Source organism: Amblyraja radiata, chromosome 17 (assembly GCF_010909765.2).
Source record: "Amblyraja radiata isolate CabotCenter1 chromosome 17, sAmbRad1.1.pri, whole genome shotgun sequence".
Taxonomy (NCBI): Eukaryota; Metazoa; Chordata; class Chondrichthyes; order Rajiformes; family Rajidae; genus Amblyraja; species Amblyraja radiata.
In genome coordinates, this window is record NC_045972.1 from 30,941,038 (window position 1) to 30,968,544 (window position 27,507).

A 27,507-nucleotide genomic window follows, 5' to 3' on the forward strand; every position below is an offset into this window, starting at 1 on the left:
ACAGGGAGAAGGTATAAACTCCATACTGACAAGCACCCGTAGTCAGGATTGAACCCTGGTCTCAGACGCTGAAAGCACTGTAAGGCAGCAACTCTACCGTTGCGCCACCGTGCCGCCGATCTCCTCACTCAACACTTAGATTATGCTCTATCTACATTTCTCTGCCCATATTTCAAAAGGTCATTTAACCACTCTATCCAGAACTCTGTCAATTATTGTGTCATCTGCAAACAAACTAATTAGCCCATCTTCATTTTTGTTCAAATCATCTACATTTGTCACAAACAAGAGGTTCCAGCACCGATCCCAGTGGAACTCCACTGGATGCAGACCTCCAGTCAGAATAACGCTCCTCCAGAACTATCCTCTGTCTTCTATACCCAAGCAATTTTGATTCCAATCTACCCAGTCTCCATGGATCCAGTGTCATTATCTTCTGGATCAGCAGGCTTTACTAAAGCATTACTGCTACCAAATTCATGCTGCCTTCTCATTACATTAGATAGAGCAAGCATTCTATACTGACTGTATTGTTGGTTTATTGAATTTAAAAACAACATGAATGAATAGGAGAAAAAACAATGAAAAGTTTTTCATTGTTAATTATCATACTAAATTGCCTTTGGGAAGGGTGGTGGTGAGTCACATTATTGAACTGCTGCCATTCTTCAAATTACTCTGACAGCCTGTCAGGGAGGGAGAACCACTCTTAGATCCACACATAGAAGAAGTGATGATTTATTGCCAAATTGTAGATATCAATCAACCAGTTTTATGCGTCACATTGCACATAAAGTGCAAGTGAATTGAATTTGCCAGCAGCGGTACAATGATAAAGAACACATAAACACACTAAAAATTTAACACAAACATCCACCACAGCATTCATCACTGTGGTGGAAGGCACAAAATTTGGCCAGTCCTCCTCCATTTTCCCCCGTGGTCGGGACCTCAACCCTCCGCAGCCACCGCTGCGGGTGTCCAGATGTACAGTCAAGTAAATGTCCAGGTAAGTCCAGAATCGGCTCTTTCCCACCGGAGACCACGGCTTCAGGTTGGTGTAGGCCGCAGGCCGGCGGTCGGAGATTTAAAGTTCCCACCGCGCCGCAGCCAGAAGCACCGCAGACCGCAGGGCCGGCAGTCGAAGCTCCTCTCCAGGGGTCCCCGGCGAGGGACCCCGCTAGTGGTGGTGTTCCCTGCACTCACTGCCATTGTTCAGGTGGGGCTGAGATTGTGGGTTTGGGACATGTCTCTGGAGGAGCCTGGGTGAGTGACTGCAATGCATCTTGTAGTGGCTGCACACTGCAGGCACTGGGTGCTGACAGTGGAGGGAGTGTATGATTAACGCGGTGGATCCGGTTCAGTCAGGTGGGCTGAACGCGATAGCGGAGTGATCTTTGGGCCAGACCCTGAGGATATTCCATGCCCTGACTGCAATGCTGAAGCGTGGCAGTTACCTTGATTCTTCTTGATTAGTACAGTTCTTGTTCAGTTCTTGATTTGTACAGGTGTCAGAGGTTATGGGGAGAAGGTAGGAGAATGGTGTTAGGAGGGAAGGGTAGATCAGCTATGATTGAATGATGTAGTAGACTTGATGGGCCGAATGGCCTAATTCTACTCCTATTTCTTATGACCTTTTCGCATTGGATGGTCTTTGCACTGGAGACCAACGTCCACTCTAGGGAGATCACACACACACGTCAGGTTCGTGGGTCACTGTTGGATTGCTTGCACACAATCAACCACACACGGAAGGAGAGAGAAAGACACACAGATGGAGACAGCAGAGAAAGAGAGAATGGGCAAAAGAGAGATATAATGGGAGAGAGAAATAGAGAGGGAGAGGGAGACAGAGCAGGGCACAGATATAGAGAGATAAGGAGACAGGAAGAGACAGAGATGGAGAGAAATACAGGCAGAGGCATACAAACAGAGAGAGAGAGAGGGAGACGGAGAAAAAACTGTCAGAGAAAGAGAGAACGGGAAACAACGAAAAGGAGGGAGACAGAAAGATATATAGAGAGAGAGAAAGAAAAACAAAGAGGGAGTGTGAGAGAAACAGAGACACACAATCTCACGTGGGCTGTACTACAACCACTGAAGCAGCATTCCCAGGTCAAACAGGACAGGAAACAACACACTGAAGGCGAGCACTGAGGAATGAACAAGGTTGCAAGGAAAAGTAAGTTGCAACTGGTACTATAATATAATTGTACTCGGATAAATTCTGGTTCTGACAGCTAGCTCCTTAATAAGAACAGAGAATTCTGGAAATAATTGGCAGACCAGGCTGCATCTGTGGAGAGAGTAAGGGGGAATTAACATTTCAGGTGAATGATCTTTCATCAGAAGTGGCAGGATAAGCAAGCTTTCTTTTTGGTGTAAAGAAATCAGAAAATGCTCAGGTATCATCTGTAGAGAGAGAATCAGTTTTAGTTTCAAGTCCAAGACTCAAGAGTCAAGAGTGTTTTTTGTCACATGCTTTGGATATCCATCGGAACAATTAAATGTTTATTTACTGCAGTTTTACAGCCACAATGGACACAACAACACAACTATACAATAAATGACTACTTATTCCAAATACAGCAGATGATTGTGCAAAAAACAAGCCGGAGAGCAATCCAGTTCAGTACTGAGATCAGGTTAGGATAAGGTTGTACCTTCTTCAAAAACCTTCAAGGAATCAGCTCCCCCCTCTGCCATTGTATTTCTGACCCACAGACCTCAATCAGTGAAGCTAGGTGACAACATTTCCTCCACAATAATTCTCAGATATCCCGTAAGGTTATGTTCTCAGTCCCCCATTATACTGTTGTCACACTCATGACTGAATGGCCAAGTTCAACTCTAATTCCATCTACAAGTTTACCAAATCACAAACAATGATGAGATAGAGTTCAGGAAGGAGGTAGAGAACTTAGTAACATGGTGTCAGGATAATAACCTCACCCTCAATGTCAGCAAGATGAAGGAGCTGTTATTGATTTCAGGAAACTTGGTGGAGTGCATGCCTCAATCAGCATCAATGGTGCGGATGTGGAATTGGTTGAGAGCTACAAGTTCCATCACATTAATATCACAATGATAATGTCATGGACGAACAACATTGATGCGACAACCAAGAAGGCACACCATCACTTCTACTTCCTGAGGAGACTGAGGAAATTTGGCATGTCTCTTGTGACTCTTGGAAATTTCTACAGATGAATTGACGAAAGCATATTGGTGGATTTCGTCTTGGTTTGGGAACAACTCTGCCCACGGCCACAAGAAAGTGCAGAGAGCTGTAGATGCAGCCCAGTCCCTCACACAGACCAGACATCCCACAATTGACTCCATCTACAGTTCACACTGCCATGGAAATGCAGCCAACATAATCAAAAACTTGTCTCACCCTGGGTCTTCTCCCTGATCCCATCTGGTAGAAAGTACAGAAGCTTTAAAGCGCACACCACCACTCATGGGCAATTTCTTCCCTTCTGTTATAAGGTTCTGAATGGTTCTTCTATAAGCTAGGATACTGATCTCTGGCACTGTTAGGCAGTAACTCTGCTGCTATGCCACCCTAACACCCATGCATGAGGTGGTTTGCGGCCACAGCGTGCAGGGTGGGAATGGGATTGGGAATTAAAATGTCAGGCAACAAGAACCTCAGGGTCACTACTGCGGACTGAACACAGCTGTTCCACAAGGTGATCACCTAGTCTGCACTTGGTTTCCCCAACGTAGTGGAGGCCACATTGTGAACACCAAATGCAGCACACTGCATTGGGGCAGGGAAACCGCTGCTTCACCTGGAAAGATCATTTGGGTGCATGGGTGGGAGGACAGGTGTTGCATCTCCTGTTAGTTCTATGGGAAACTGCCACAAGACGGGGAGTGATTGTCAGGGTCGGGGGAATGGAGCTCCCTCTTTAACTTTAGGTTTTTCTATAGATTGCTACTCTTTAGTCTCTTGCTCCCCAACCTCCCGCTCTTGGTATCTGATCTAAACCGCAGCTTTTTTATTTAAACGCAAGGCTGCCAGATGTCAAGGGCAGTGGGATGGAGGAGGGGGGTGGAGTGACGACCGCGCATGCGTGAAGCAGTGAACTACAATCCCCAGTGTGCCACGCGTCTGCGCATGCTCTGTGACGCTGGCTGACAGGCAAGGTTGGAGCAGGGAGAGTGAGAGGATCCCCGGGTGCACGTGACCCGGGCTGGGGCGGACCGCCGCTGGCAGCATGAAGGTTGTGCGGTGGGCGACTGACTGACTGAAGAGCAGCAGCAGCAGCAGCAGCAGCATCACCATCACCATCACCATCGGCAGCGGCGATGCTCGGCAACAGCTGTTGCTTTGAGCAACCGGCGAAGTAAGTGCTGACCAGAGCAGTAAAATTGCAATTGTAATTAACAACTTTCATTGGCAAATGACACCTTTTATTCCAGTGATGATATCAGTTCCAGTCGCTTTTCTCTGGAATTGCACGTTGACTTGGTTTGCAATCTCATGAAGTCAAATGAGCTCTTACGTATAGAGACCGGGTTGCTTGCCTTCAGACTGTCCACGATTCCTCGACAGTGCATTGGTTGTGTCCAGTATATTAATTGTTGATGCCATTGTCATTATTGCGACAAACTGTGATTTTAATGCCCCTGGAGTATGTTGCATCAAAGCATCATGTTCGCTTTAAGTCTTCTGTGTGAGATGCGACCTTGACACTCCAGTGGTCTACTGACATTATTTACTCCTGAAGATATTTTTTGCTTAACTTTTGTAAAACAAAATGCTGTTGTTTTTCTGAAATAGAATTTAATATATTAAAAAATGTGTTTGGTGTATAATTGATAAGCAATCGGCGATTATCGGGATTGATGAATTTCTGTGGCGATATTTGAGAGTTGGATATCCTAGCTTCATCCTAATGAGGTCCAAGGTCAATCAGCTTGGATCTTTTCATCTGATAATTTCTCGCCATGCGCTGATTTTGTCACACAGTTGCCGTAGGAGTCGTGTGTTGGTTTCTGAACCAGTGAATGGGATACAAAGCTGTTAGACCAGCTAACCCACATTGTGGAAGCAATAGAGAAATATTGAACCGGATAAATCATCTGTGGCTGCTCTGTGCCAAGTCGCTGAACTCCGTATTGAAGTGTGATACTCAGAAATGTATGATTAATCACAAGAACATTTTAACTCAAACCATCTCAGGAAATGCTGGAAAACTCAACAGGCCAGGCTGCTTCGATGCAGAGAGAAATAGTTAATGTTTCAGGTCGAAGATTTTTCATCAGAACTAAGAGAGAAAACAAGTGCATGAACGAACTTTTTTTCCCCTCAGTTCTGACAAAGTTCTGTTCTTATTTCAGGGTTCTAGTACCTGCTGGTTTTCTTTTGATTAATGTTTTAACAACAATGCTAGAGCTGGCCCAATCTGCAACACGCAGTGCAGTGCTGAAGCTGGAAAGCGAGCTCATTCGAGGCTTTTTGGGGGGAACATGGATGTTGGTGCCAAGACCCGTACTTGACAATATTTTCCCTTGGTAAGATGGCAACAGGGTATTAAAACAACTGTAGCCCCTGTTGTGGACTGTGGGCCGAGCATAGAAAATGTGTCTAGAATTTAACTTTCGTGACCCATGTCTGGGAACTACTTGAAATTTGGCACAGATTTAGATAAAATATAATTGAGAAGGAAGTCATAACTCGTCAGTGCCAAAAGTTGCACATTAATTAATTAAGCCAATTAGAAAATGAGATCAAAAAAGTAAGCGCCATCTAGTGTTCAATGCTCATATTAGTCCATGGGGAGCCTAATTTCGTGCTGCTGTCTATTTAAACCATATTATTATACTATATATATATATATATACATATACATATACATATACATATATATATATATAGGAAGCGGCTGTAAAAGGGGGGGGGGGGGGGGGGAGAATTCCTTTCACAGCGTGTAGGGAGTCTTGCCAAGGGTAAAGTTGCGTGGAGGGCAGGAGCGTTGAGAAGGACGGGGTCGGGGATCATACCAGCAACTCACTCACTCACCCCTGCCGCCATGCTCCGGGCGCAGAACCACCGCATTGTGGCCGGGGAGGGAAGTAGCTCGGGTGGCTGCGAGTGGCCGCCAGGACCGGACAGCGGAACCGGCCGCCACCTCAGCGCCTTCTGCCGGCCCGCTCACCTCTGGCAGTGCTCTCCGTCTGAACATCTCTCAACTGCCGCTCGACGGCCTCGCTCATGTCAGCCGCTTCCCGCAATCAAGGGACCAATTGAGGTTACACGCGTTGACACAGGAGTAAGCTCCACCGCCCCTCCATGATCCCCGACCCCATCCTTCTCAACGCTCCTGCCCTTCCTGCAACTTTACCCCTGGCCAGAGTCCCCACACGCTGTGAAAGGAACTCTCCCCCCCAATTGGCCCCTTGAACTCGTATTGTCATTCAATAAGATCACAACTGATTCAACTTGTGTGCTCCTGTTTTTCCCACCATTTCTCCACCTGCCGTCACCCCCCACCCATTCAGTAATTCAGAATGAAGGAGATTTGGAAGCCTTGGCTTGGGCAAAATTGAATTGTTACTTTCTTTATTTTTATTTTTTATATTTTTGAGCATGAGAAATTCTATGTCCCACCAGCCTTTTTTCAAAATTTAGCAACTCAAAATAGGGGTGCGTCTTCGAAGCAGGTGCGTCTTCATTGCCGAGAAATACGGTACTTTGTTAAGAGATATGGCTTTTGAAGACTTTATAAAAGTCGACTGACAGCTTACGGAGAGGAGAACAATCTGCGCATGCGCAGTTTAAGATTTTTAAAAAGCCGACTGACTGCCTACCCTGAGTAATTACTCACGGCATGTCCCTGAGAGAGTACTAGACCAAGTGCAGACCCGTTGGGTCTGTTCCCCCAACGTGCGGTTGTGGGGGGGGAGGCGGCATGCAGCGTCACACACACTAACTATCCCCCCCCCCCCCGCGCACTCACGCTAATTACCCCCCTTGATATTATATTAATATTATTAATTTGCTCCATTTACCCCATAACCACCCTATCTACTGACACATAGCCCCAAACCTGCAGTCACATTTAGAGAGGGGAGGGGGGTGGGTGGGGTAGAGAGTGAGGACAGAGAGAGAAGGGGCAGAGACCGAGACACAGACACAGAGAGAGGGGCAAGAGGGATAGGGGGGTGGAGAGGAGGAGAAGAGGGAGGGTGGGTGAGGGGGGAAAGGTGGGGGAGGAGGGGAGGAGAGAGAGAGGGTGAGAGTGAGGGGGAGAGAGAGGGAGTGATGTGAGGGGGAGAGGTGGGGAGCAGGGGGAGGGAGGGGGGAGGGAAGAGGGTACGGGGTGTGGAGTGGAGGGGGTTTAGGGGAGGGTGGGGGAGGGGGAGGAGGGGAGAGGAAGAGGAGAGGGAGGGGGGGGAGAGGAGAGGGAGGGGGGAGAGGAGAGGGAGGGGGGGAGAGGAGAGGGAGGGGGGAGAGGAGAGGGAGGGGAAGGAGAGGAGAGGGAGGGTGTAGAGGAGAGGGAGAGGGGTTTTAGAGGAGAGGGGTTTTAGAGGAGAGGGGGAGAGAGGAGAGGGGGGAGAGAGGAGAGGGGGGAGAGAGGAGAGGGGGGAGGGGGGAGAGGGGGGAGAGAGAGGAGAGGGGGGGAGAGAGAGGAGAGGGGGGGAGAGAGAGGAGAGGGGGGGAGAGAGAGGAGAGGGGGGGAGAGAGAGGAGAGGGGGGAGAGAGAGGAGGGGGGGGAGAGAGAGGAGGGGGGGGAGAGAGAGGAGAGGGGGGGGAGAGAGGAGAGGGGGGGAGAGGGGGAGAGGAGAGGGGGGAGAGGAGAGGAAAGGGGGAGAGGAGAGGGGGAGAGGAGAGGGAGGGGAGGGGGGGGAGGAGAGGAGGGGGGGGGGAGAGGAGAGGGTGGGGAGAGAGAGAAAGAGAGAGGGATAGGGAGAGAGAAAGAGAGAGGGATAGGGAGAGAGAAAGAGAGAGGGATAGGGAGAGAGAGAATGCCTTTTTACTTCAACCTAAACAACCATTTGCAGGCAGTGCTTTTTTACCTCAAACTAACCATATTTTCATTTTCAAACCAAATTAAGGGTACTCACAGTGCTGTAGACATTTGTTCCGTGTCATTCAGAGATCTGGTTGAGGCACACCACTTGCAGAGACTGATTGAGGCATACCACTTGCAGAGACTGATTGAGGCACACCACTTCCTGGTTTTATAGTCCCTCCCCCTCCCTCCAGCGGGGGCAGCAGAGAGAATGGGGAATTTTGTAAAAGCATTAATATCTCTGTCATATTTCTTCGATGGGAAAAATCCTCGGCACACATGCGGCGGAGGGGGGCTCTGAGCGAGGTGGCCAAAAACGACGGCCATAGATGGCGGCGTTCTCTCGGAAATCGCAGCACAGATCGCCAAAACCGGTCAAGAACAGAGTTTTAGTAATATAGATAGATAGATATATAGGACTTGTGAATATGACTGGAGTTATATATAATTATATAAATAATATAATGAACATAATTGTGAGTGTGTATTTTGAATGAGACTGCCGCAGAGGTCCGGCTGCTGAACCAGCCTAATTAATGGGTGAGGGCAGTTCCTGTGGGTTCACCCGTTTACTGAACCCCACTGACTGCCAGTGTGCAGAGTGGGGGTCATGGCAGTAGTGAGACTGGGGCAGTGCCAGGCTGGGGGAAGGTTAAGGCATCTTCCACTGAGAGGAAAATGCCTAACCTTAACCCTAACTCACCCCCCTTCCAGTGTTGCCATGGCTGGGGTTGGAGCCGCTTTGAGACTGGCTGCGGGCTCCGTAAATGTGTCCGCGCAGCGCATCTACCTCGGCCAGCATGCCCTTCTGGATCATGATGGTGGGGAGCAGAACTGCCCTGCACGCCACCCGGGCCGCCTTCAGCACCCTCATAGTTGCCGGCTTCGTCAGTCCGCCCGTTCCCTCGCTGCAACACCAGCAGCCCAACAGCCCGACCGACCCCTCGCAGCATCCACCGGCCTACCGACAGCCCGATCGATCCTGCACTGCATTCACCGGGACCCGACAGCCCGACCGATCCTTCACAGCATTCACCGGCCGACCGACAGCCCGACCGACTGACTGACCGCCCGACCGACTGCCCGCCCGACCCTAATCCTAACCCTACATTTTTATTTATCATTTTTATTTAACAGTTCACATCATAACTTTACAAATATAAATCAATTGTAAAACAAAATTATCAGCAAGGTTAGCATTACCTTTATTCCTTCGAAACCTTGCTATTGTTTTGATGTAATTACAAAGGCATCCATGATCCCAGAGTGCTCTCTGACTAGCTATCATGAAACAAAGCACGTGATTGGTCAATTGGCAATGTCGGAAATACTCTGAAAATTTGAGGTTTTTCTCACATTTTAAAAATATGTGCAGGTTTTGGTCTTGACGAGTTTCAGGTGTGATTTCTATAATATTTTTACACAATATGTTAAAAATCCAGGTAGTTACGTGATTTGGGTCATGAACTTAAACGAAAAAGCACCTCGGCCCACAGCCTACTGATAAAAGTTCAGTTGTATTGGTCAGAGAGCTCCAGGTATTTGGCCTGCAGTGTGGAAGAATATCAATGCATTGCAACAATGGGACAGTGTGCAACTGAACCAAGGTGCTAATCTTTCCAAGCAGTTTTTGCCCCTGTTGGTGGAGGTCAGAAGTTTGGGAGATCCATTTTATGGATGGTGCACATGATAGCCACTGCTCACAAGGAATGAATGGTTGGGTAGTACATAGGATACCAGTCAAGTGGGTTGCTTTGTCCTGAATGGTGTTGTGTTTCTTGAGAGTTGTTGGAAATTCATCCAGGCAAGTGAGGAGTCTTCACTCATAACCACACAACTCAAAACCAGATCCTACGGCCCACCATATTTATGGTAACCATCGAGTACCTATTCATACAAATGCAGTTTACCAGCACTTGTTCTGGAGTCTACTATGCCTTGGCGATACAAGTGATTCAACCAGATACTTCTTCAGTGGAAGCTCCAGAAGGTGCTTGGGCAATGGTTTTTAGATTGTGCCTTGGACCAGAATTGGTCAAGGATTTGAATACAAGAACATAGATTTCTTATTGTAATTGTGTGGAGCCTTGGTGAGATAATTGTTGGAGTCTATTGAACAATATTGATCTCCTCACCTAGAAAATATGTATACTTGCCATAAAGGGAGTGCAGTGAAGATTCACCAGTTTGTGGAAAGGCATGTTGCTGTTTTCAGGCAAATGAGCAATCCTACCACAACTAGAGAGCAGTCCTGAGCTATTATCTACCTCATTGGTGACCTTCAGATTATCTTTGATCAGACATTACTGGCTTTATTTTACACTAAATGTTATTCCCATATCATGTATCTGAAGGCTGTGAATGTCTCAATTGTAATCATATGTTGTCTTTCTGCTGACTGGTTAGTACACAACAGAATATTTTCCCTGTACCTCGGTACATGTGACAATAAACTAAACTAAAGTAGTCGTCGGAGGCTAGGCCTTTTGGAATTTTTTACCTCTTTGAAATATACCAAGTTCTAAAAGGCTGGACGGGGTATATGTGGAGTGGGTGAGCAATTGTTTTCTCTGGTTAAGGAATCCAGAATTAGAGATCACAATTTTATACTAACTGGTAGGCCATGTAGATTGAGAAGTCCCTTGGCTCAAAGGTTGGTAAAGCTTTGGAATTATTTATTCTGCTTGGCTGTGGTGGAATAGTTGTTGATTTAATTCAGATCTGAGACTGGTAAATACTTGGATGTTGGGGGAATTGATGGATTTGGGGATAGGATACGAAAGTGATGTTGGGATGGATGAGCCAACTGGGGCAGATTCAGGGGCCTACTTCCCCAGATTTTCTATTGCGGCCAGTATTTATACACCCATGCTTCCAGTTGATGTGGGGGGATGAAATGATAAGGGGAAATAGTTAGACTCTTTGCTTGGCATATATGTTACTTGCCTTGTATCAACCCAAGTCAGATCTTTGACCATGTGGACTCGAGATGTTTCATGAACTGAGAAGCTGCACAGTGGTGCAGCTGGTAGAGTTGCCACCTCAGTGCCAGAGACCTGGGTTCGACCCTGACCACCAGTGCTGTTTGTGTGGATTTGCACGTTCACCCCGTGACTAAATGGGTTTCCTCCCACATTCCAAAGGCATCTGGGTATGTAGGTTAATAAGCCTCTGTAAATTGCCCTTTGTGTGTAGGGAGTAGATGTTAAATTGGGAAAACAAAACTAGTGTGAATGGGTGATCAATTTTGGCATGGACTAGGTAAGCCTAAGGGTCTTTTCATATTGTATTTAAAATATATATATATATATATATATATATATATATATATATACCACAGTGGTATTATTCACTCTCCATTTTTGATATTTGCATGGAATTTTATTACTCTGCCTAACATGGTTCCTGAGGAATTCTGTGTTGATAATTTGAGTAGGATGAGATGATTGACTTCCACAACCACCTTCCTGTGGTTGGGTTAATGCTATTTTACACTCAACAATGAAGCATTTTTGCCTGACCTGGGGAATGCATTGCTTTGTTCATGTTTGGGAACAGATTGCAAATGAGGGCTGAACTGACTGAGCTGGTCTGAATGCAAACTGAGTGTCAGTACCAAATGTGGTTCTGGTTGATCTTTCAACAACATTTTCCACCTCTTTGGCGATTGAGGCGAGACGGACTGGATCGCATTTATTCTGCATTTTGTGAGCAGCTGACATCTGAGCAACTTTCCAGATTGTCAGTTAGCTGCCAGTGTTTATACTGTAAGTGGAACAACTTGGCTAAAGCACAACTGGTTCTGGAGCATGGGTTTCCAGCTCCAGAACCGTTAATGTATCCATTAAGCTCAGCTGTTTCCTGGTATCACATGCATTTAGTTGGATTCTGATTGGAAGCCTGAGGGAGAAGCTGAGATAGATCATCTCTTGGAAGAGAGTCTTTTGGATTTTGGTGCTGGCCTTACTCAAATTTGAAAGAGAAAGTTATGACAGGGGAGGCTGCAGATGCTGGAATTTGGCAGAACCCCTCCCCCCTTGCACTTTTATTAATTCAAGGTGTCTGGGTTTAGCAGGCTGAGCCAGCATTTAATCCCTAATTGTCCCCGTGAAGGTGGCGGTGAACTGCCTCTTGAACCACTGCAGTCCTTGAGGCATGGTTTTACATATAATGTTAGGGAGGATGTTCCAGAAATTTGACCCAGCAACGGTGAAGGAATGGTGATGTATCTCTAAGGCAGGATGATGTGTGGCTTGGAGGGCAACTTCCAGGTGGTGATATTCCCCATGCTTCTGCTTCTCTTGTCCTTCTAGCTGGAAGAGGTCATTTGTTTCCTGAAGTGTTGGTGCAGTAGACGTGGTGCATTGCTGCAGTGTATCCTGTAGATGGTGCAAACTGTGTGTGTGATGGAGGAGTGAGTGAATGTTGTGGATGCGGTGTCTATCACCACGGTGGGCTGCAATGTCCTGCACAGCGATCAGCTTCTTGAGTGTTGTTGAAGCTGCACTTTTCTAAGCAAATGGAGAGTGTTTCATCACACTCCTGACAAACTTTGTAGATGGTGGACAGGCTTTGTTGAGGTGCTAGAGTGTTCACTCTCCCCACCCTAATCTCCGTGCTATCCCACCTCATCTGAGGTCAAACAGTCACACAGCATAGAAATGGGCCCTTCGGCCCACCATGTCTATGCTGGCCTTTTCTATCTACACTGATTCCATTTGCCTACATTAGGACCATATTTTTCTGCACTTTATTTAAGTATCTATCTAAATGCTTCTTAAATGTAGTGATTGTATCTGATTCCATCACCACCTCTGGCAGCACGTTACAGATATTAACCACTGAATTTGTTTTGTTTTTAATTCCCTCGGATCCCCTGCAAAACTCCTTCCTCTCACCTTAAACCTACGCCTGCTCTTTCTTGGTTCCCCTACCATGGATTTTGGCTATCTGCCCTATCCATGCTTTTCTTAGTCTTACATAGTTATATCTGACCACCCCACAACTTCCTTCACCCCTGGGAAAACAAGCCTAGCCTATCAAATCTCTCCCTGTAACCACAATCCTCCAAAGCAGGCAACATACCGATGAATCTACTCTGCACTCTCTCCAGCACAACCACATCTTTTCAATAGTGTGATGACCACAACTGTGTACACACCTCCAAGTGCTCTAACCAATGTCATTTTTATATTCCATGCCTCACCCTATGAAGCCAAGCGTGCCTTGTACCATCTTCATAACCCGATCTACCAGTATCACCACTTTCAGGGAATTATGAACTTTGATCCCTAGGCCTCCCTGTTCATGAATATGCCTTGCCATTCTACCATTTGCTGTATATGTCCCACCCAACCTGATTTTCCAAAATGCATTGAGTCACACTTGTCAGAATTAAATTCCATCTGCTAATGCTCTTCTCAACTGTCATTTTGTATCCTGCTGTAGCCTTGGATAACCTTCCTTGCTATCCACAACGTCACCAGCTTTTGTGTCGCCTTCAATATACTAATAGTACATCTGAGAATACGTTTTGTGCTTTGTTACTTCTTCCAAGGTTTCCTCTGGTTTCTTCTTGTCTCCCACATCCAGAGGTGCTGGTTGGCAGGTTAATTAGATTGTAAGTTGTTCTCCTCGTGGTTGAAACTGCGGGAAGTGGATGGGAATGTGGGGAAATAAAATGCGATCTATGGAATGGATGATTGATGGTCATTGTGGACCAAGAGCCTGTTTCTGTGGTGGATGACTCTAACTGTATGCTATGAAACCATGTGGAAACGAGTCCATGACTGTATAAAAATAAATTTTATGAATCTATGATAAAAACTTTGACAACATCACTTCGAATCTTGTGGGTTGATTTTCTGACTGCAGCTGCTTTTAATCTGTACTGTAAGGTTTGTTACAATGTCAGAAGCAGAGAATTAGTTCTGTAAGTCAATGGAAGAGAAAATGGGGAATGATTCACTTCATAAACTCTTTAGTGTTGCCAGTGGCATTGCTTGGGCGAATGGCACCAAGGATCAACAAGAGAACAGAGACACAGGAGGTGGGGGAGTGAGGCTGTGTAAAGGTAATGATAAAAGGAGGAAACAAAACATCACTTCATATACCCATTGTACACTCAACTCTGGGCCAAGAAGTCTCATTGCAGGGAGAATACTCAATCCGACACTGAAGGAATGGTTAAAATGAGGGCTCTGTTTCTTCCATTAGCTAAAGGGTTCTTTGGTCCTAACTAAATGGAACACTGAGCAGTTGTTTATTTCAATCATGGTGCCCACTTGCAGATTGATTCATAGAGTTATAAGCATAGAATTGGGCACTTTGGCACAACTCATCCATGCTGAGAATGGTTCCTATATGAGCTAACCCTTTTTACCTGCATTTGCCCCAAATGGGATTTCTCTGGGTGCTCTGGTTTCCTTCCACATTCCAAAGATGGGTTTGTAAATTAATTGGTATCTGTAAATTTCCTCCAGTGTGCGGGTGATTGTGGTCGGCACCGACTTGGTGGGCCGAAGGGCCTGTTTCCACGCTGTTTCTCTAAACTCAACTAGGACCACCCTCGGTGGTGGCCCCCATGGCCTTTCCTTGAAAGCAGTAAAAGGCCAGGTGAATTTCCAAGGTCATTCTTTTAAATGGGTAGATGAAAAAGGATGGATGTGGCAGCCATAGAAAGAGCAGAGGTTTGGTTTGGAGATGGATGTGGTGTGGAATGTTGATTGTATACTTCTGGAAAGCCAGCGAGAAAATCATAGCCTGAGGAACAAACACTGATTATCTTCTCGGCACCACCCCTGGACGTGGACAGTGGACAGGGATCACGTAGACATTGGTCACGTAGTCTGTATAAACACCCACTGATTTTGTTCTAAATTTCAGTGTGGCTGGAGGGATCCTTCAGATGGCGTGCCACCTGAATTATAAGTTTGCAGTAAAAACTTGAGAGAAAATTAAATATTGTCCAGGATACCACAGTGTAATGCTCTGTAAGAAAGTAGCTTGTAAGATATGGAAATGCCATATGTTGTAAATCTGCTGCTGACATTAGCGAATCAAAGATACATTGTCCATTTAATGGGGCACTTGAAAGATATGAATGTAAAAAGATGTCACCCACATCCAAGTTTATTCTCTTTCCCATCAGTTGGAATAATGGTTAGATCAGCGTGGGCTTTATGCACTGACTTTTCATTGAACTGTGGGACTGGGAAGTACACTCGATGATTACAGCTGGCGTTGCAATGGAGGAGGAGAATGCCATGGCCAGTCGACAGAGTTATTCCTGTGTCCTGCTCAGAGAGAGTGAGGTGTGACTGCAATATAGTGGTAATGTTCCATTCTTCATAGAAGCAGTCAGCCCCACGGGTACGGGGATATATTTGCCATGTTTCTGCATCTCTATCGGACATGATGGGTTACATTGGGATTGGAGTGGATATACTGTGGATTCGCCAACGATACCAGTGTTCTGAAGGTTGAACTCTGTGATACATCTTCTGTGTGGAAACCTGCTCCCCCTCCCCTTTCCCCTCATCCCCATCCCTTCACCCAAGCTACCACTAGCCACTATACGGTTATGATTCTTTTCTGAACGACACTTTCCACTGCTGTTTGGCTATCATTACACCACTTCCATTTTGCTCCAGCATTTGCATCAGAGCAGCGACTCTGCCGTTCCACCTCTCAAATCTGCTGGCTACATTATGTTTTCCCTTTTACATTAAACTCATCGGGTTCTGATCATTAATGGATTAACAAACTGATATGCTATTAACTCAGCCTGACACGTTGATCATCATTGTATCGCATTTTAGCTCTGGGGGATGCTGCTACAGAAAAAAAATTACTTATTCAAAAATAAGTTGCAAAATTTTCAGAGATAGACCCAATTCTACATGAAAGTTTACTTCTCCATCTTAAAACCACTCTGCTTGTGCTATGTTTTTAAATTTTTTTTATATTTATATTTTTAAACTTCACAGCTGTTACTAGAATATCAATGTGGTCAACAATTCTAAAGCAAATGCTGGTAGAATTGTGCGGGTCAGGCAGCACCTGTGATGGGAAATCGTCAGATTACATTTTAGGTTGGGACCCTTCAGACTAATGAGGGGGGGTCCAGCCCAAAATGTAGTTTGTCCATTTTCCATCACAGATGCTGCCTGACCTGCTGAGTTTCTACAGCAGTTTGTATTTTTGCTCAAGATTATATAATCTGCAGTCTTTCATCTCAACTCTTAAATATTACATCTTGTATCTTTTTCACTCTGTAATAAGTTTATGTTTTATTCCCCTTGCCTTTAATCTAATTTTATTACTTGATTGTTTCTTCATGTTTATTTTGAGAACAATTATTTATAATATCTGAACAGCCTTTGCAAATGAGTGAAGACATCTGTTCCGGGTGAGTTTGCTTCAGTACCCCTTGCTGTTCGAACTAGTTCTTCATTCCAGTAAAACATTGTAAAATATCTTGGTCCATAATATTCACTCTTGTTTAAAAAAAAAAAAATTTGTCCTAAAAATGTAATCACATTGCACACAAAATATCTGCCATCTGATGAAATGTAAAATTGATTGCAAAGCAGGATTGATCTGTTGACCAACGGCAAGGACCAGTTAGTGGATCCTGTGCAAAACTGATTCTGAGCAAAATATTAACATAAGTCGTGAGCCAAGCGAATGAAACAAAAAGATACAAAAAGTGCTGGAGTAACTTGGAGGGTCAGGCAGCCCTTCTGGAGAACTTGGACAGGCGAGGTTTCAGGTCTGGACCCCTCTTCAGACAGATTGTGATGATAGCCAGGGTCGGAGATTATGTTGAAGATCTGAGTGAGTACTGAGGCCATGGTAACTTTCTATCATTGCTTCTTGTGCTATACGAGTGATCTCACTGGAGCACCCCGACGTGACCACACCAGGAAGAGGAGGCCAAGGCTTGCTAGAAGAAAAATGGCTCCAGCTGGGTGTACTTATCCTCCAGACTCCGAACCACCCTCCTGGGTAAAAAAAACCCGCCCTAACACAATGCCCTCTCGTTTTGGATACTTCTACTATTGTGTATAGTTTCCCACTATACTCCCTGTTAACGCCTCTCTATCAGGGCTAATGTCGACCTCCTCTGCTCCAGCCAAAACCCTGCCTATCCAAACTTTCCTCTCAATTGAAAAGCTCCAACCCACGTTCTAAAAAAATGTGCTGAGCATAGAATACTAAAGGTACAAACATACAAAGGCCGCTGGGTATATGTCAGCCCCTGGTAGAACAATTGAACAATCATTTTTTCTTCTCAACTCCATCAGAAACGAGTGATTTAATCAGAATGTCTCGTAAACCTGAGGATGAACCCAACCATTCATCCAAAGTCAAAGTCTTTGTCAGCTCGTGGACCTTATCTGAACTGTACCCTGTGCAATTGTGTCCTTTTTTATTTATGGAAACCAGCAATGCACGCAGTGCTTCATCTGTGGGGTCTCCAACTGTTCTAGCAAGACATCCCTGCCGTTAAGCCCCCAACTCCATTGCAATGAATCCCTACATTCTATTTGCCTTCCTAAGTACTTTGGCATCTACATACTCTGTCTCCAGATCCCCCGAAGAATGATGTTCCTTGGCTTTCATGGAACCAGTGTTCTGTTTTACTACTTTTCCCTCCATTAAACCCTGTCCGCCCAATGTTTGTCCACTTACTTAACTGTTGGATGGTGAATCTTAGACTTCTATACCCGTGGCTGAGTCACTGAGAGCTTTTAGGAAACCATATAACCATATAACCATATAACAATTACAGCACGGAAACAGGCCATCTCGACCCCTCTAGTCCGTGCCGAACACATAATCTCCCCTAGTCCCATATACCTGCGCTCAGACCATAACCCTCCATTCCTTTCCCATCCATATAACTATCCAATTTATTTTTAAATGATAAAAGCGAACCTGCCTCCACCACCTTCACTGGAAGCTCATTCCACACAGCTACCACTCTCTGAGTAAAGAAGTTCCCCCTCATGTTACCCCTAAACTTCAGTCCCTTAATTCTCAAGTCATGTCCCCTTGTTTGAATCTTCCCTACTCTCAGTGGGAAAAGCTTTTCCACGTCAACTCTGTCTATCCCTCTCATCATTTTAAAAACCTCTATCAAGTCCCCCCTTAACCTTCTGCGCTCCAAAGAATAAAGCCCTAACTTGTTCAACCTTTCTCTGTAACTTAGTTGCTGAAACCCAGGCAACATTCTAGTAAATCTCCTCTGTACTCTCTCTATTTTGTTGACATCCTTCCTATAATTAGGCGACCAAAATTGTACACCATACTCCAGAATTGGCCTCACCAATGCCTTGTACAATTTTAACATTACATCCCAACTTCTATACTCAATGCTCTGATTTATAAAGGCCAGCACACCAAAAGCTTTCTTTACCACCCTATCTACATGAGATTCCACTTTCAGGGAACTGTGCACAGTTATTCCCAGATCCCTCTGTTCACCTACATTCTTCAATTCCCTACCATTTACCATGTACGTCCTATTTTGATTTGTCCTGCCAAGATGTAGCACCTCACACTTATCAGCATTAAACTCCATCTGCCATCTTTCAGCCCACTCTTCCAACTGGCATAAATCTCTCTGTAGACTTTGAAACTCTACTTCATTACCCGCAACCCCACCTATCTTAGTATCATCTGCATACTTACTAATCCAATTTACCACACCATCGTCCAGATCATTGATGTACATGACAAACAACAGTGGACCCAACACAGATCCCTGTGGCACCCCACTCGTCACTGGCCTCCAACCTGACAAACAACCATCCACCATTACTCTCTGGCATCTCCCATTCAGCCACTGTTGAATCCATCTTGCTACTCCACCATTAATACCCAACCATTGAACCTTCTTAACCAACCTTCCATGAGGAACCTTGTCAAAGGCCTTACTGAAGTCCATATACACAACATCCACTGCTTTACCCTCATCAATTTCCCGAGTAACATCTTCAAAAAATTCAAGAAGATTAGTTAAACATGACCTTCCAGGCACAAATCCATGTTGACTGTTCCTAATCAGACCCTGTTTATCCAGATGCTTATATATATTATCTCTAAGTATTCTTTCCATTAATTTGCCCACCACTGACGTCAAACTAACAGGTCTATAATTGCTAGGTTTACTCTTAGACCCCTTTTTAAACAATGGAACAACATGCGCAGTACGCCAATCCTCCGGCACTATTCCCGTTTCTAATGACATTTGAAATATTTCTGCCATAGCCCCTGCTATTTCTACAATAGATGTAGATGAAGGATGTCGGGTTCCTGTAGCTCTGAGGGAAATCTTACTAAATAAAACTCCTTCCCTTTGACTCTTTCTACAAGCTATCTCCCCAATATTCCTAAACAAGGGTCCCAACCCAAAACATCATTTGTCCATTTCCTTCCATTTAGATTACCTGACTCACTGGGTTCCTCTAGCATTTTTGTAATGAACAGCAGTGCAGGCATGAGTGGATGGTTTCTATTTGTTGTGTGTTTGCTGAAGAACTTTGCAGACTCTCTGCACAATTTGCTCTCCCTGTCTCTGTATAATTGTCACCAAAGTCATTAATATGGACTGTGCGTCGTGGAGGCCTTGACATTGAACTCTGTGGCACCTCACTAATCACACTCCTTCAAAATAAAGATCTTTTTAAAATGTTACCATTTGTTTAAGCTTCTTTAATAGCAAAGCACTCCCTTGAGCTATATTCCCAAATGTTTCCCATGTTTATTTTTCTCGAGATTTTGTACCATGATCAGATTGAATTATGAGCACATGATGGAATGCGCTGCATGATAATCAGTAAAGGGCCTGTCCCACGAGCATGCGACCTGCATGCGGCAAGCGCAACCTAAAGGGCCTGTCCCACGAGCACGCGACCTGCATGCGGCAAGCTCAACCTAAAGGGCCTGTCCCACTAGCATGCGACTGCATGCAGCAAGCGCGACCAAACCAGAAGCGGGGGCCGCGCGGAGGTCAAGTGAGTGACATGAAGTTCGAGCGAAGTCCGCGGGAAGTTTGCGCGTGACGTATAGTGTCGAGGCGGTGCGTACGGCATCGAGGCGGCTGCGGGCCGGCAGACCGTTGCCGCTCGGAATTTTTGAACACGGTCAGTTTTTCGGAGCCCCGCACAACTCCATACGGCTCCGGCGATGGAAGTGGGACCGCCCCCCGCGAGGCCGTACGGCGCAAGCGACCACGTTAGGTCGCGCTTGCCGCATGGAGTCGCATGCTCGTGGGACAGGTTCTTAAGTGTGAAACTATTCGAATCATACAGAAAGCCCCATATTTAATCCTATGTTCAACCATTTTTGAGTTGCGTAGGATGGTTCAAGATCCTGCAGTAAAGTAGCTGCTCCGGACCCTGCTAGTGTGGGAGTTCTGTCTTCTGTACCTCCTATAAAATGTTAGCAGAGGGCATGGCCTGGGATGATGAGGATCCTCGGTCACAGATGTTGCCTTCTTGAGGCAGTGCCTCACGTGCATGCTTTTGATGGAGGGAGTGTGATGTGCTCGTGATGGCTGACAGGCACTACTTTCTGCAGCCTCTGTGTTCCTGTCAAGTTTAGAGAAACGAGGAACTGCAGATGCCGATTTACAAAAAAAGTACAAACTGCTGCAGCATCTCTGGAGAACATGAACAGGTGACGTTTTGGATCAGGACCTTTCTTCTGACTGATTGTAGTGGGGTGAGAAAGCTGGAAGCGAGGAGGGGGAGGACAAAGCCTTGCGAGAGATAGGTCCAACCATCTGCCTGTGAAACGCCCACCCCTCTTGTTTGTACCTACCTATCATGTGCCAGTCTTTGTCCTGCCTCTCTCTCCTACCCCCACCCCCTTCTGAATAAGGATCCTGACCTGAAATGTACCCATCCACGTTCTCCAGAGATGCTGCCTGACACTGAGTTAATCCAGCACTATGTATTATTTTCTGCCGTACATCTGTAAAAATGTTTTAGCGTATTTGGAGACATGCCAAATCACTTCTAAACTTCTAAGGATGTAGAGGTGCTGTTGTGCCGTCTTCATGGTTCCACAACCTCTGTCCCTTTCTTACTCCCAACTCTGACTTGCTTTCTTAACACACGTATACATTGACCAATTTCATTCCGCATCAGTGCCGTAACCAGCTATGATGAGCTGTTGTCAAGTAATTGCATGCCTTCGGTATAAACTGTGCATTCACACAGTTGAGAGTGAAGGTTCACACTCTGCAATATCCCAGCTTTGTGCCACATGGGAGACAATTTGGGTGCCTCGCCCTATCTCGGAAAGTGGTCAGGTCCCTTGAAATTTTCAAAGATTAGGACGTAATCTACTTGGAAAAAGAGATGGTGATTAATTAATTATTTTTAATTACCCCTTGCCCAAGTTCTAAATCCAACCAGTTCTGTTAAAATGCAACACCAAACCTCGTGCTGAAGATCTTTTTATAAAAGCGATCGTGGAGAAAGGAATTTGAGAGCTAGAGTGTTTAAGATTTGCAATTACAAAGTTATTTTCCCCATGGGGTTTTTCCCAACAGGCCTTTTCAATAATAATAAGCTTAAAAGAAACTAAAGGCCGTATGTTACACTGTTTAATGTATTATCCTTGCACAGTTGGCAACAGAAACAATCATTTGTCAATTGTCACCTGTGGTACATTTAGCAGCTGTATTCTTTTTCCCTATTTTGTTTAAATCCAAGACACCTTTTTTTAATGCATACCAATTTCCAAAGTAAATTTACCGTACCTCAATATGTGACAATAATAAACCAAAAATCTGTTAACCGATCAAAATCAGTTTATAACATGTTTGTCAGCATAATGCATATAATGTTCCATAATTCATCATTCCCGTTATATCTCATTTGTGTTGTGGAATCACGTGTTATAGCTGAACTACCAGTAACGCGAGTGAATTATACCCAAGTATGCAGGTACCTTTTTCCAACTCAATACATTTTGGTGGAGTAACTCTCTGGTTGTGATGTAGAATATATGACTGAAATAACTGAAATAACTGCTTTGTCTTATTCTGTAGTCCAGGAAAACTTTATTGTGCAGTACACTAGTTCCACAAAAGCATCAATCCATGAATTTTCTAAAACAGTTTTTATTATGTAAATCCCAGAAATATTAAAAAATGTCCTAATGTTTTGCCTTTGCTCATATTTCCGCAACAAAACCTATTATTGGACTGACAGGTTTTTTTTATCAAAGTTTAGCTCTGATTCCCAACTTTGTTTTCATGATTTTCACCACATTTTTTTCAAAGCTGTTATCAATGTTTGATGATTCCCTTGGACGGCTTGTTTCAGAAAATAACAATCATCCCCGAACATATTCAGTCCAAAGGCTTCAATCCAAATATCACAGTTCTGCACGTTTACAGAAAGTGCTAGAATTCTGGAAATTGATTGATTTTGTGCTGCACTTTTTGTCGATGTGTTTAATCTAAAGAACAGAATCCATTGTGCCTCTGATTTGGAGCCAGGGGGATAATTTGTCACTTTGGACAATATCCCTTTAAAATTAAACGAAAGAGCTGCCAGTGGAAAGTGTTACCCTCTCTCTGGGATTATTCTCTCTGGCAGCAGTGTAATTGGAGTACATTTCATTTTTTTGTGCTGCTTTTTGACTTTTAAAATTCATGTAATATCTATATTAAGGATCCAAAATAAAAAACTGATTGTCAGAAACCACAAGTAAAATTATTGTTAAGGCAAGGGAAGAAAACACCTTCATTTCTAATTTGTCAATTCAAATTATTCATTAATTGCTGCTTTCTGTTATCTGCAATCATGTATATGAGATCTAATTATACAATTCTCATATGACTAGCAACACTAACTGCAATTGTGTAATTCAGTTCTATTATCAGTCTCAATATTAATTCAAGTAATAATTATCATTGTGTAAAACTCATTTACTATAAAACAAAGGAGAACGAAAAAGAAGCCAAGTTGCACCTGGGTTGTCTGTCCATTCCCACCACAGATGCTGCCTGGACTCACTGAGTTCCTCCAGCTCTTTGTATTTTGCTGATGTAATTTTTTTTCTTTGTTTGGGATAAGTGTTAACGAATGAGATGGAGCCTTGCGTAGTTTTCACATTTGCTCTTTCTTAAAGGGACATAATCTTAAAATATGTAATCCTGAAAGTTCTATTTGCATTATGTAATGTGGCAAGCCTTTAGTCACATTCACATTGCAGTACGTTTTTTAGGCTGGTGCGGAGGAACGACTCGAGTCTGAGTCAATGCACTCACTGAAATTTCTGGGCTCAGTCAATCGATTGGGACTTGCAGTATCAAGTTGAGTTAATTGTCATATGCACAAGTACAGTAAGGTTCAAGTTCATTGAAAATCTTGCTTGCAACAAACAGCATCACAGACACCCAGACTAAAACAACGTAAGCATTGCACATGCATTGTCCACAATTGGCATTTCTCCAGCAGTGCCTGTACATGAACATCCACACCCTTTTTACTAGTCGTAAAGATCTCTGATAGTTATTTTGGTCCACATAAATCTGCCACCTGCATCAAAGACTGATTGTATCCTCATATGACAACCTGCGACCATTGGGTACATTGATTCAATGGTGTCTCTAGGAGCACTCCCATCGACCCCAATCCACCATTTATTTCTCTGTTCCCCAGGATGATTGAACATCCCCACCCCCAGATTCACTCACCACTTGGCTACCCTAGGGATAATTTAATGTGCCCACAATACCTGCTGATCTGCTCATCCTTGGGACTCAGGGAAAATCCAGACGATCGCAGGAAGAATGTGCAAACTCCACACACACAGACCTCACTGAAGGTCAGGATCGAACCCCTGGTTGCTGGTGCTGGTGCTTCTGTGCTGCCTCGATCTATAGGTGATCAAGTGGTGACCCAGGTGTATGTTATCTTGTACACTGCAGTATCTAGTTTTGGTTGTTGGTCAAGCCCCATCTTGAACGTCATTATGTTGTTTGAGTCTTGCAGTATGGTTCAAGAACCTAATGGTTGATGGTAAGAAACTATTCTTGAACCTGAAGCTCTCCGTTCTCAGGCTCCTGTACCATCTTCCCAATGGTAGCAGTGAGATGGTGGTGTGGGCCTTTTATAATATTAGTTGCCTACTTGAGGCAGCGCTACTGTAGATCCCTTTGAAGGTGGGGAGGTCAGTACCTGTGATGGATCAGGCAATGCCCACCACTTTCTGCAGACTACTTTTTATTCTTGAGTATTCAAAATTTCCAAGCCATGTCATGTTGCAACCAGACAGTACACTCTTCACCATACACTTGGAGAGGTTTCAGAGAATATTCATTGACACGTCTGAAGAAGTAGAGGCATTGGTGAGCATCAATGGGCCGGGCCCAGGACAGATCATCAGAGATGTACATGGTCAGGAGCTTGAAGCCATTGACACGGTCCACCAACATAGCAAAAGGATTTGAGTATAGGATTCATAGCAAAAGGATTTGAGTATAGGAGCAGGGAGATTTACTGCAGTTGTACAGGGCCTTGGTGAGACCACTCCTGGAGTATTGCGTACAGTTTTGGTCTCCTAATTTGAGGAAAGACATTCTTGCCATAGAGGGAGTACAGAGAAGGTTCACCAGACTGATTCCTGGGATGACAGGACTTTCATATGAAGAAAGACTGGATAGACTCGGCTTGTACTTGCTAGAATTTAGAAGATTGTGGGGGGATCTAATAGAAACGTACAAAATTCTTAAAGGGTTGGACAGGCTAGATGTAGGCTCGAAGGGCCGAATGGCCTACTCCTGCACCTATTTTCTATGTTTCTATGTAACATCCAGTTAATGAAGACGGATGAATGAATGAATGAATGAATGAAAACTTTATTACCACATGTGACAAGTCACAGTGAAACTCTCGTTTGCATACCATACCATGCAATAGTTGCCCATGAAGGGCTCTTACAAAGTTACAAATCCCCCCCCCCCCCCCTCCCTCCCTCACAGCAGTCCCCCCACATCGGGTCCTTCATTCCTTCCCTTGGCAGTGACATCCTTATTTCACACGTCCATCTCATCTGTCGGTCAGCACCATTATCGGCCGCCGCACCGACCTCTCCACAACACTGCCGGGGTCCTCTCCTGAGGTAAATCAAATCAAATCTGACCTTCCCGTTTCCCATTATTTGACTGAAGAGTGTAGTAACTTTGACAAATTAAAAAATGGCATTAGGGCTCTGCGTGGTTGCATCGTTATGTGTATAGAGAGTGCAGCAAGACTCTGAACACACAGCCTTCAGATGCTCCTGCGCCGATGGTCTTCGAGGAGGAAACGTTGTGGGCAATTCGTACTAATTGAGGCGTACCGGTGAGGAAGTCATACGGGAAGATGCAATAGCATAGAGAGGGCAGAGGCCCAGTTTGATGATGGGTTGACAAGGGAAAGTTTCAGTGAACCTGCCGAGTTTCAGCCTGTGGAAACAAACTCTGGCTGCAAACTTTCCCCTGTTCTTGGCACTTGGTGTTCCCGTCTCTGGCTCCAACCCCCACACCTGGCTCACCCTCTGCACGTGGTTCCGATCCCCGGCTCAAGCCCTGGACTAACGAATGAGACAGATGTTGAACCCTTGTGGCTTCTGTACAACTGGATATATGATTAGCGGCATTTTAATGGATAAAGTGCAAAGCATTCAGTACAAAATGAGCAATACAACAAGGACTTTGGAGTCTCGCCCTCTGAGCTACTATGGTCTGCTCTCTCTTCCTCTTCCTGTTGGTTCGTTGATTCAGGTTCACTTCTCTCTCTGTTGCTGCAGATTAAGCAATCCTTGTTTACACACTCAGACTGAGCAATCCATTATCCCGATTGTCAGGAATTCCGTGCTAAACATCACTCACCTCAGCAGCATGGCCCTTTGGATATTTCAACCCCGCTATTCTGCATTTTGTCAATGTTCTGGCTGTTCCTCGTCTTTCTATTCCTGCACTTCATTCGCATGTTCCTGGTAGATTTAACACACTTATTCTATGCCATGATTGCTGCCTGCTTTAAGCACAAATCCATAGTTTAAAGAAAATTCTTGCATCCTGCCCGTTTAAGTATATTCCGTTTCAGCATTTTCACTGTTACTGCAGCTCTTGACTGGTCATCATTTTTAACACTCGAGTTTGCAACACGTCAATACAGTTAAGAGCATTACAGCGTTATTACACACAGTTGTTCCATTGCAGCATCAGCAGTAAACCATCAGGAATGCTTTTCAAATAGGTGTGTATCCCTTCAAAATATTTTAGGATTGGTCCAAGCTGCTCATACAGTTTTAGCTCAAATTAAGGATTCTGATGAAAAGTCCCAGACCTGAAATGTTAATTATTTCTCTTCCTGTAACACAGGAACACATGGCAACAGGAGCAGGAGTGGACCAGCAGGTCTCATGCCTACCCCATCATAAAGTCATATCATGGCTAATCACTGCTGGCCCTAACTCCTCTTCTGCGCCAGTTCTCCATAACCCTCAATTCCTAGCTCTCTCAAAAATGCATCCATTTGCACCTTAAATATAAAGTGGAGGGAAATGGGTCGTTGACCCATCCTCTAGACATTGATGCTGCCTGATCCATGACCCATCCTCTAGATATTGATGCTGCCTGATCCATGACCCATCCTCTAGATATTGATGCTGCCTGATCCATGACCCATCCTCTAGACATTGATGCTGCCTGATCCATGACCCATCCTCTAGACATTGATGCTGCCTGATCCATGACCCATCCTCTAGATATTGATGCTGCCTGATCCATGACCCATCCTCTAGACATTGATGCTGCCTGATCCATGACCCATCCTCTAGACATTGATGCTGCCTGATCCATGACCCATCCTCTAGATATTGATGCTGCCTGATCTGTGGAGAACCTTCAGCATGTGTGGATTTTGTTTCAAAACAAAAGGGGCCACTGGGCACAGGGATGAGAAAGAATCCCTTTCCCCGGAGAGGATGAATCTCTGGCATTCTCTGTCCAAGAGGACAGTGCCGACTCAATCACTGAATATATTCAAGTAAAAGAGAATCACAGGAGATGGGGTTGATGCGGTTGATATAACGGAGAGGACAGATGGGTGATGATCTGGTTGACTGGTACAACAAGGCATGTGGTGCAGTGGCGACTCCCACTTCTCTTTCTCCACTTCCATCTCTTGTCCTTGTGAAGGTTCTTTGAAAGACTTATCCCTTTAGCCTCTCGCCCCCACCATCTTAAATAGCCTGCTGGCTCATAACTCCAGCGACCTGGGTTCAATCCTAGGGTGCTGCCTGTGTGGAGTTTGCATATTCTCCTTGTGACTGCGTGGATTTCCTCTGGATGCCCCAGTTTCATATCTCATCTCAAAGACGTGCGGGTTGGTAGGTTAATTGGCCGCTATAAATTGTCTCCTAGTGTGTAGTTGACTGGTGGAATGTAGGGAGAGTTGATAGG

General features: G+C 44.9%; 1 protein-coding gene across 1 annotated transcript in view; it reads left to right on the plus strand.

Moving 5' to 3' along the window:
• The first annotated feature begins 4,186 nt into the window (after positions 1-4,186).
• The window catches only part of il34 (interleukin 34), a 50,785-nt gene continuing 27,464 nt past the window's right edge, over positions 4,187-27,507 (plus strand). The window contains exon 1 of the mRNA XM_033036009.1: positions 4,187-4,355. The gene's annotated coding sequence lies outside the window, so the exon portion shown is untranslated. The remainder of the gene's footprint in view (positions 4,356-27,507) is intronic.